We start from the raw sequence: 12,373 nt of genomic DNA on the forward strand, positions 1-12,373 counted from the left end.
GTGTATTGAGTAAAGAATAAGGTCAGAAGCAGAAATAGCTGTGTGGTTCATATTCCAGCAACAGAATGAAAACTCATTTCTAGCCTCCAGCTTAGGAAGAAAGTCTAAAATGTAACATGTAGGGCAGAAGTCCCAGACCAAAGGGGCACCTGCAGATCAATCACTCTGAAACTGTAGATTAATAGTTGCTGAGTCCAGCATCAGTCTACTGAAAATGCCTACCAGGGACATGCCAAATGATCAAAACCTAGGTAAGAAATTGAATAGCTCAGACCAGGAAGGAAGTCAGCTTAGATCACACCATTTTGGAATCTCTGAAAACATATAGCCTAAGCTTTGAAAGCAACAGAAGAATATTATAGAAATTGGGGCCTGATAAATATTCCCTAGAGAAGTATACAGAACCCAGAATTAAAGTAAAATTGAAGGCCAAGAAGTTGCCTAAAAGTATACAAAAATAAACCACAGTCATTTCATTTTTTAAAAATTATTTTGTGGTCTTTTAATTTATCTTTTCTTTGCTTTTGTTGTTCTAGAAATTCTGGATGAACTTGTGACAAAGCTCCATTTTTCTTTGAGGTTTATCTTGTAGATGTTTTGGAGGCATTTTCTTCTAGACTGTATTCTGAGTTTTCCTCTTGCCACAATAGCTTAAATGAAAGCAGCATAAAAATTAAAAAAAGGAAAGTTATATCTATGGAAGAAATATGTAAAATATTAGCAGTTTAGGACAAAATTATATAGAACTTTACCAAAAGAAATAACTTCAGAAAAGTTACATTGAATCAAATAGAAGCAAATGACTACTAGCAGAATTTTAAAAAAAATACTAAAAAATAAAAAAATGGCAAATAATTGAAGAAAACGTGAGATTATTTGAAAACAAAAAGAACTCACCTGGAAAACAAATTAAGGAGAAATAATTTATGAGTCATTGGGTTACCTAAGTGCCATGACCAAATAAAAAATTAAAAAAAGGAAGTTTAACAGTCATATTTCCAGAAACCATAAAACTACCCAGAACTCTTTGAGTCAGAGGGCAAAGTCGATATTTAAAAAATCCCCTGGTTACCTGATGAAAGAAACCACAAAATTAAAAAATTCAAGTACTTAAGGGATCAGATTAAGGAGCACAGAGGAATCAGAGTCCAACACTAAAAAAGTGAAGAACTTAGAATAAGGTATTCCAGAAAGTAAAAGAGCTAGGATTTAAACATGTAGTAACTTGTCCAGCAAAGCTGGGAAGAATTCTAGAAGGAGAAATATAAACATTTGAGGAAATAGAAGACATTCGCGCATTCTTGTTGAGAAGATCAAAACTGAGTAGGAAAAAAAATGATAAAACATGAGACAGAAGAATCACATTTAAAAAAACATACATAACACACATACACACACATACACAAAACTAAGGAACGCTGTAAGATTATTGTTTACATTCCAAGATGGAGGAAATAATAAATATAATATTATCCAAACTCAAAAATCATCAGAAATCAAGAGAAGCAGATTAGTCTGGGGACCTGGGTGTCATTATGTATTGTTTTGATTATCTTTATAGAAAAATGGAAAAATAATACACTAGAAGAAAGGGAAGGGAAAATATGAAAAAAACTCATAAAATGGGATGTACAAATATAAGTGTGTGTATAACAAGAAGGAGGGCATAAGAGGGAGTTGGCAGCATTTTACTTTTCCTCTCATCTGAACGAGTCAAAAAGGAACAACATATATGTACCCATGCAGTTTCATTCAAATAAAAATAATTTCAAAGAATAAGGTAATAGACATGAAAGAGACAGGGTATAAGGAGTCTATAAAGGAAGGGTTTAGTCAGAAGCATAATAAATTCAAAGAGGGGAAAGTTAAAAAGAGAAGGGAAAGTATAAGAGAATAAGATGGAGGATATGAAAAATTAATAATGATAACTTATTATGAATATAATTAGCTCATCCATGAAATAGAAACAAGTAGTAGAATAGATTCAACTGTGTTATTTATAAGAAACACTTGAAACAAAAGAATACACAATATAGGGTTAAAATATAGTGATGAAACAAAATCTCTTATGATTTACCTAAAGCAAAAAAGTCAAGAGTAACAATCATTATTTCAGACAAAACTGTAGCAAAATATATCTAATTAAAAGAGATAAACAAGGAAAGCATATTTTGCTAAAAGCTACTATGAACATTGTATTTGTCCTTCGTTGCCGAAGAAGACCATGCCATCAGAGAAATGATAACATGACTTGCACTTGACTTGTTTTGAGTGAGAGAGGGCTGTGCGGGTCACCAGCCTCACTTCTTCTCTAGAGCCTTCTGAATCCAGTGACCAGATATTCATCAGGATGACTGGAGAGGACCCAAGATGCACTGGGAGACCTTGGGCCCTTTAGACCAAGGTCTTTGCAGGTACTATGAACATGAATTAACATCATATAAACATGTGCACATATGTGTATGTATTATAATTTTATTAATTCATTCAATATCATACATGTGTATATATTTGCATATGTAATATCTACCTATTTTTTAAGAAGCAGCAAAACTACAATAGTAATGCACATCAATATGCCCCTCTCTGAGATCTAGATAAATCTAACCAGAAAAGAAACAAAGAGTTAAAAACCTGAATAGGGTTTTAGAAAATTTAGATATGATAGCACTCTGGAGAATACTAAATGGGAATTGAATATTCTTAACTATAAAGGAAAGCAATTTTAAAAGACTTGGGGAGGTTCATCAACACTACAACAAACATCAGTTCCAAAAGATTCCTGATAGCATATACCATCTACTCCCTGTTTAAGAAATTAAGTTTCAAAATATAGATTGAAATATATATCTAGACATACTAATGTGAAAATTTTTTTAATTGACTAGATTATTTAAAAGAGGTCTTTTTAAGAATTTGCTTTCTGAATGTACAGAGGAAGGGATGATAGAACCAGAATCATCTTGACACTGTCTTTCCTGACTTCCTCCTTCCACACACTTAATTTACCCCAGCTTACCTGATGCAAATTTGTGGTCTAGACATGTAAAAGATTGTGGACACATAAACAGCAACTCTCAGACTATAATACCCTGATGATATACTAACTAGGCTCATTATTTTTCCTTGCTGTGTTTGAATAAAGTAAACCTTCTTTGTTCAATCACTCATCATTGCCACAATTAATCTCAAAATCAGGACCTGAACTAACAAGTGCTTGTCTTCTGAAGGAGATGAAGGATACTGGAGTACTTCTTTGTATCAGATCCGCTTACAACAGGTTTGTGTTACTTATAAGGAAGGCAAACAATACTTGTCAGATTAGAATGTTTTATAGGAAGCTGAGTAAAGTTGTCAGGTTTATCACTTTCCTGACCTTTAAAAAGATGTAGACCAGGTAACCCAGACCAGGATGAGTAATATGGGTCTATCAGTATTGCCAATGCACTTTTTCTGGAGCTGAAATTAGTTAGAAGTCATTTGCTTTCATCTGGGAAAAAGGTCAATATACTTTTACCATTCTTATCCAGCATTAACTGAATTCTCCTTTACACTACCACACTATGGCGCACAGAAGACAGAAACAGACCTCCACCTATATGAGGGATAAGGGATCTTGAATAAACCCTCTGGAAATCCAGGTTACAGTCAACTCAGGCAAGTATGGGGAGAAATAATTGTCAGAGGAAACCTATAGGATTTCAAGTACAGTATGGAATAAGCTACTGATCCTTTTTTTCTCATGATCTTAGAAGGAAGCCCAGAGATTCCATGTATTCTTTGGGTTTTGTAAAACCTATCTTCCCCTCCTGCACATCTTGATGGCCCAATTTATCATTACCCAGTGTCTTTCAAGTTGGTGACAGAACAGGTTATACACCTGGAAGATGTAAAGCAGATTGTCCATCACTCTCTTCTCTTGGGCCTTTATGACCCTGCAAAGCCTTTGTTTCTGGAATTCTCTCTCCATTAAGCCTGGATAGAACTTTTGGCAGACACAAAATGATTACTGGAATAAGCCACTAATAGCTGTCTGGAGTTCCAAACTCCCCAGAGCAACCACAAACTATATTACTTTTGAAAAACAATTTCAACATCTTACTGGTAACTAACTTACTAAACAGATGGCACAGTGACACAATGACCTTTTGTCTATAGTTGCCTATTTTGGGTTAGGTGAGGTAAAATGGTCATTCTAGCAAGGTGAATACAACTCAGCAGCCTTATATTGCTAAATGAAAATGGTACATTTGAAATCATCTTTGTTAATTTCTCTATGATGTTAATGATTTTCACAAACACTTGGTAACACTGTCAGAAACTTAGACTTCTGATCAAGACCTTGAAACCCTGGGTCCCAAGGCACACCATTTTTTTTGATTAACGAATGTTTCCATTTGCTAAAAGACAGCCACATATGACAGCATTTTGGCAAGCATTCATCTATCATTTTACTACAGATTATACTGATGCAGAAAGATTGATTGATTGTGTCAGGTCCTGTTGTTCTAACCAAGTCAGATCAGGAGAAGAAATTAATGACTATACTGGAAGTGTCATTGCCTTTAATGTTACTCCATTGTTTTTGGTGCTGGTTTGACTTATGATCATTTTGCACTAGGAGACCCATTGTGAAATGCCATCAATAATTCATCACTTATTACATGGAAAACTCTGAGACTTAATCTTTCAGAAGAGGGAAGGAAGGACTTAGGAATTCTGACTTTTGTCCTCCCCCACATTTGTTTTGATTTTACTTTTGTCATTGAATTTACAAACCATTACATCTTTATCAGGAGATGAGTTAACAGGTCATCCTCAATCTTCTGAAATCATGAAGTGATAAAAGATCTTAGGGGTTGCAAAGTTGTTTGTCTTTAAAATTGTATTATTTTATAGAATGCACATTTGGTTTTTTTCACTTCACTCTTCTCAGTACATGAAAGTCTCTGATTTCTTTGAACCTATCAATTGTGTCATTTCTTATGACACTATAGTATTTCATCAGATTTATTCATCATAACTACTTCAATCATTCACCAGTTTCCAGAGACCCTTTTAATATCTAAATCTTTGCTACTACAAAAAGGTCTGGTGGAAATAGTTTTCTCAGCGTGGGCTCTTTTGCCATTTATTTGATCTCTTTCTGCTTCATGCCTTCTCACTCTGGAAGATCTATCTACCCTGTGACTCATTCCTCTACAAAGTCTACAAAGTCAGTTCTCACAACTTTGATTTTAAGGTATTGTTTTATTGAATGCAGACTGCATTCTTTTGGACCTCTCCATCCTTCCTCCAGGAACTTCATAATCAGGAACCTCAATCCTTCAAGACCAAATGAACCTGTTGCTCACACTTCATCAGTATTTTGAGCCAAGAACTGCTCCACCAATCTTCATTTAAGCAGGGTGCCCAGGCCATCCATTTCTTTTCCTTATTTCCAAACTAGCTTTATACCTTTCTATGCCCTCTTTCATGCCTTCCCCCAGAACATTATCATCAAGAACCTTATCATACTGAAGGATCAAATCAACCTTGATACTCATACCTTATCAGAAATTCTCTGCCCTGGGAACTCCCTGTTTGGAAGGCAGAGCAAATAACCACTTTTGTACAATATACTCTCCTAAAGCAGAAAGAAGTGAGGAGTAAAACCATGTTAAAGAAAGGGTAGCAAGAAATCAAACTAAATAATGCCATCCCAATGGCCCTGATAGAGAAAAATGGAAGGAGGACTATTAAGAAGAAAAATGGAAAATATTTGCAAAAGCTATTTTGATACTACCTCCCCTTCTATAGTGGAAGCAAAACCAATACTCTTGTACCCTAATACCACATTTCCAGGGTATCTTTTGAAAGCTAAGAAGTAGAAATAAAGAAATAGACTAAATATACATAGAGCTGATCTGTGCTGTTGGCATTATAGTGATGAGGTCATTAAAGGACCTAAGTCCAAATACCTGCAGAAGTTGAAGATAATAAATTATGAACATTAGGATAAAAGACTCAGATTTATTAATCCAAAATTAGGAAACTGAGAGACAACATAAGCAACCATTAATTTATATGCCTAAATGACAATCTACACAAAATTTGCGCAAGATTCATTAATCCTTGAATTAAAGGAATTCTTCATATTTATGTCATAAAAGAAGTTTGGGCAGGGCAGAGCCAAGATAGCTGAGTAACACCACAAAACTTCTAGAGCCTTCCCACCAAGTCCAGCCACATAATTGTAGAAAACAAAATGGCTCTAAACAAATTCTGGAGCTGCAGAAGCCACAGAATGATGGAGTCATGCAAATCTCCAGCCAAGACAGTTTGCAAGGTTGCCAAGAAGTATCTATTGCACCATGCTGGGAGCAGAACTCAGTGCAGTGGGAGCTACACAGCCACAAAGGGGACCTGATCAGGGCTTGGGGAGATTGAATCTTTCACACCTGTAGCAGTTTCCAGACTTCAGGACCCCAAAACCCTGAGGACAAATTGGAAGGTCAGATGGAAAAGCCTGTGGGACCAGTCCCAGGGCAACAGAATGGAGAGGGGATGAAGAAAACTGCAGCTGTCACAGCAGCAGCAATGGCAGCTGCAACCAAGGGTTGTAGGCCCACAAACTGTGGGAAGATCAAGCAGCTGACAGTACATCCCCCACCACCACTGGAAGCAGAGAACTACCTTGACAAAGAGATCAAAAGTCAAGTACATGGCTGGGGAAATTAACAAAAACCAGAAAAAGAATGAGACTATAGAATCTTACTTTGGTGACAAGGAGTATCAAAGCATGGAAACAGAAGAACACAAAATCAAAGATCCTCCATCAAAAGTGTCCAAGAAAAATATGAATCGGTGTCAGGCCATAGAAGAGCTCAAAAAGGGTTTTAAAAATCAAATAAGAGAAGTAGAGCAAAAGTTGGGAATAGAAATGAGAGTGATGCAAGAAAATCACGAAAAACAAGTCAACTGCTTCCTAAAGGAGAACCAAAAATAATACTGAAGAAAATAACACTTCAAAAAATAGACTAACTCAAATGGTAAAAGAGATCAAAAAAGACAATGAGGAAAATAATGCCCTAACAAATAGAACTGCCAGATGGAAAAGGAGATCCAAAAGCTCACTGAAGAAAATAATTCCTTAAACATTAGAATGGAGCAGATGGAAGCTAATGACTTTATGAAAAATACAGAAATTGTAAAACAAAACCAAAGGAATGAAAAAAAAATAGCAGGCAATGTGAAATATCTCATTGGAAAAACAACTGACCTAGCAAATAGATCCAGGAGAGACAACTTAAAAATTATGCGACTACCTGAAAACCATGACCAAAAAAAAGATCTTTTATATCATCTTTCATGAAATTACCAAGGAAAGCTGTCCTGCTATTCTAGAATGACAGGGGTAAATAAATATTGAAAGAATCCATTGATCACCTCTTGAAAGAGATACCAAAAGAAAAACTTCTAGGAATATTGTAACCTAATTCCAGAGTTCCCAAGTCAAGGAGAAAATGTTCAAACTGTGAGAAAGAAACAATTTGAGTATTAGATCAGGATAACACAAGATCTAGCAACTTCTACATTAAAGGATGGAAAGGTTGGAATACAACTCAGTGATTTGTTTCTGTCCACCTCCCCTGATCTTTCTAAGACTTATGGAAGTCTTTTGCATAATTACACATGTATAACCTGTACTGAACTGCTTATCTTCTCAGTGACGATGGGTGGGGAGGGAGGTAGAGAGAGAAGTTACAACTCAAAGTTTTAAAGACAAATGCTAAAAATTGTTTCTACATGCAAATGGGAAACAAAAAATTCAGATAGTGGAGTATAGAAACATATCTTGCCCTACAAGAAAATAGAGGAGATAAAGATAAGGGAAGGGAGGGGGCAGATTGGGGTAAGGGGTAATTCGAATACATGATATCTTGGGGCTGTAGGAACAGAGAGATGGGGAGAAAATTTGCAATTCAAAATCTTGTGGAAACTAAAAAAAGAACATTTTTTTAAAAAAAATATTAGTTTGGTAGGTCTCCTTCTTTGACTATTTTTCCAAATAGTTTATACAGTATTGTAAATAGTTACTCTTTAAATGTTTGGTAGAATTCATTCATGAATCCATTTGGCCCTTTTTTTTTGTTCTGCAACTCAATTTATTTTTCTAAGATGGGATTATTTAGGCATTCTATTTCCTGATCTGTTAATCTAGATAACGTATATTTTTGTAAATATTCATCCATTTCAGTCAGATCATCAGATTTACTGGCATGTAATTTAGCAAAATACTTCCTAATGACTGCCTTAAGTTCTCCTTCATTGGTGTTGATTTCAACTTTTTCATTTTTGATACTGGATATTTGTTTCTCTACAGTTTTTTTTAAATGAAATTAACCAATTGGTTATCTCTATTATTGATTTTTTTCATAAAACTAGCTTCTAGATTTATTTATTAGCTAAATAGATTTTTTTTTTTATCTTACTAATCTCACCTTTGATTTTCAGGTTTTCCAATTAGATGTTCAACTTGGTATTTTAATTTTTCTAGTTATTTTTCTAGTTTTTTTGGTTGCATGACAAATTTATTGTTCTGATCTTTTCTATTTTGTTGAAGTAAGAAGTTAAAGAAATAAATTTTCCCCTAAGTACTGCTTTGATTGCATCCCTTAAATTTTGGTATGTTGTCTCATTGTTGTATTTCTCTATAATGAAATTATTAATTGTGTTTATCATTTGTTCTTTGGCCCACATATTCTTCAGGATTAAATTATCTAGTTTCCAATTAATTTTTAATCTAGATTTCCTCTGTCTTTTGTTGAATGCATTTTTATTTCGTTATGATATGAAAGAAATATATTTCCTATTTATACCTTTTTTATATGTGATTTTGTCATTTTTATGCTTTATGAGGGTGTACATTTTTGCGTTGGTGCCATATGTTGCTGCAAAATGAGGCATATTCCTTCCTGTATTCATTTGGTTTTCTCTAAAGGTTTGTCATATCTAACTTTTCCAGTGTTCTTTTTACCTCTTTAGTTTCTGTTTTCTTTACTTTTTGTTGGATTTAATAAGTTCTGATAGGGAGCAATTGAGGTCTCATACCAGTATAATTTTGTTGTCAATTTCTTCCTGTAACTCTCAACTCCTGTTTTAAGAATTTAGATGCTATACTATTTGGTGCATATATGTTTAGTATTCACATTGCTTCATTGTTCATGATGTCTTTTAGGAAGATGTGATTCCTTTTCTCATCTCTTTTAATTAGATCTACTTGTGCCTTTACTCTCTCTGAGATCAAGATTGATACCCCTGCCTTTTTTTTTCCTCTACAGCTGAAGCATAATAGATTTTGCTACAGCCCCTTATCTTAATTTTGTCTCTCTACTTCAAGTGTGTTTCTCGTAGGTAACACACTTTAAGATTCAGGATTTTGAACCACCCTTCTGTCCACTTTCATTTTATGGGAGAATTCCTTCCATTCACACTCACAGTTATGATTGCTAACTGTATTAACCTCCATCATATTCTTCCTCCTGTTTTTCATCTCTCTCCTTTCAGCTTTTCTCTCCTCTCCAGTGATTTGTTTCTGTCCACCACCTCCCCTGATTTTCAGTCCCTTCTGTTATATCATTCTTTCATATTCACCTTACACCTGTATCCTCTGTCTATATAAATTCCTTCCAGCTGTATTATTAGTAATAAACTTTTCAAGGATCACAAGTATTATCTTTACATGTAGGTATACAAATAGTGCAGCTCCATTGGATCCCTTATGCTTTCCCCCTTTTTGTTTCTTTATGCTTCTCTTGGGTCTTGTTATTGGAAGTCTAAATTTTGGTTTAGTTCTGATCTTACCATTTCAAAGCTTTAAATCTCTCTATTTTGTTGAATGACCACTTCACTCTTGATACATTATGTTTACTTTTGCTTGGTAAGTAATTTTTGGTTGTAACTGTAGCTCTTTTGACTTCTGGAATATCATATTCCATGACCTCCAATATTTGAATGTTGCAGCTGCCAACTATGTATTCCTGACTGGGACTTCTAGATGTCTGTATTGTTTCTTTCTGGTCAATTACAATATTTTTTCCGTGATCTAATAGTTCTTAAATTAGGCTATAATGTTCTTTAGTTTTCACTTGGGATATTTAGAATATTTTTTCCTGAGTTGATGGGTGGAGTCTTTCAATGACTTTTTGCCCTCCAGTTGCAGAATATCAGGGCAGTTATTGATAATTTCTTGCAAAATGATGTCCAGGCCCTCCTTTTAATGACAACTTTCAAGTGATTCTGATATTGTCTCTCCTGGTTCTATTTTCCAGGTCACTTATTTTTTCCCGTGGAGTATTTTACATTTTCTTCCATATTTTTCATTATTTTGATTTTGTTTGATTGACTTATTGTCTTATAGGGTCATTAGCTTAAACTTGCCCAATTCTAACTTCTAAGGTGGTGTTTTCCTCAATTAGCTTTTGTAGTTTATTTCCCATTTGGCTAATTTTACCTTTTAAGCAATTGGTTTTTTTTCAAGGTATTAAATCTTTTTTTTTCATAATTTTCTTTCATCATTCTCATTTCTTTCTCCAACTTTTCTTCTACCTCTCTTATATGATTTTTAAACTTCTTTTCAAGTTGTTCCAAAAGTCCTTTGTGGATTTGACACCACTTCCAATTTTCCTTTGAGATTTTGCTTATAGATGTTTTGACATTATTTCTTCTGAGTTTGCATATCGGTCTTCCCTGTCACCATAACTTTCTCTGATAAGATTCTTTTTCTTGTTGTTGTTTTGCTCATCATTTTTAGGGATGTTTTTCCTTACTTTTAAATTTGATCTCTGCTCCCAAGGTGAAAGTAACTCTGTCTCAAACTTCTCATGTCAGTAGTTTCAGTCTCAGGCTGTTCCCCTGCTGCTGTATTAATGATGCCCTGAGGTCCATGAGGAACCCTCATGTCTGATGTTGTGTTGAGGGGCAGACTGGGGGATGGCAGTAGCAGCTTACAGCTTGCTTGGTGCTGAGCTTGAGTCCTAGTGGTAGTGTCTAGTGTGTGCTGAGGCTCAGTGGTGTTTTTCTGGGTTTTTCAGGCTACACTGAAGCCTGTGAAGCTTGGCCACTGGAGAGTGACTGTTTTCCCCGGGTTGTGCTGAAGCATATGTAGGTCTGGCCTACTTTCTCTGTGTACTGGAGGATGCCTCCTTCCCTGAGTCTATAACTGAAGCACATGGTGGCTCCCAAAGCTAAAGTCTGTGGGTTTTCCTGGCTAAGCTGAGGCACATGGGGCTTCCTGATGCTGGTGTTTGTCTGCTCCACTGCACTAGGTTTCAGGATCTCCTGCCAATTTGCCTGGGCTTACTGAAATGTTTCTTGTCCTGGAATATGCTCTCCTTTTTACCCAAGTGAGATGTACTTTTTTCACTGATCTTCCATGTTTCCCAGGACAAAAGCCTGGATCACCTTGTCTTTCTGCTGGTTCTACCTTTGCTGAATTTGTTCTGAGGTGATATTTTATGATTATTTGGAGATGGATGCAAAAGAACTACAGAGACTTACTGCTTACTGGGCCATCTTGACTTCTCGAAAACGGCCTCCTTTATAAACATATTAGTCAGGGTGGAGGCTTTTATAGTCTTTAAAAATGGACTGCTTTTGAAACATCTTTATCAACCAAAAATTAAATGAAGGATGATAAAGAATATATGATCCTGTTGTGCTGATTGTTTGTTGATTTTGTTTGTTGAATTATTTGTTGAATCAAAAAGAATTTGATTACACAGAGCAAAATGCCACTCTCTGATCTCTTTTACAAGCAGGTGTCTCCCATGTCTATATTTAGATCACTTAGAATTCCTTGAAAGATTTAAAAACAAAATTAATTCTTTTCAATGATAATACATATGAATAAATTATATTATTTTTATTAAGATCTATTTTTTCCATCCTCATGTTTCTACTGCAAAAATATTTTTAAAATACACATATTGCTTACTAAGTGTGTATCCCAAAGAAATTAAGAAAAAAAGTAAAGGGAAAGGACCTATTTGTACAAAGATATTTATGGGAACTCCTTTTGCTGTGGTAAGGAATTGGAAATTGAGGAAGAGCCCAACAATTGAGGAATTACTGAACAATGTGTGTTATATGATTGTAATGAAATATTTTTGTGCTATAAAAAAGCAAGCAGGATGCATTCAGCAAAAGCTTCAGCTAATATGATTTACAAAGACTTACATGAACTGATGATAAGTGAATTAAGAAAAACAAGGAAAACATGTATGTTGTGGCCCTAATATTGTTCTAAGATCAATTGTGAATAACTTCTGTATACTTCTCAGTACATTGATTCAAGATCATCCCAGAAGACTCATGTTGCTATCTACTTCCA

Source organism: Notamacropus eugenii, chromosome 4 (genome assembly GCF_028372415.1).
Source record: "Notamacropus eugenii isolate mMacEug1 chromosome 4, mMacEug1.pri_v2, whole genome shotgun sequence".
Taxonomy (NCBI): domain Eukaryota; kingdom Metazoa; phylum Chordata; class Mammalia; order Diprotodontia; family Macropodidae; genus Notamacropus; species Notamacropus eugenii.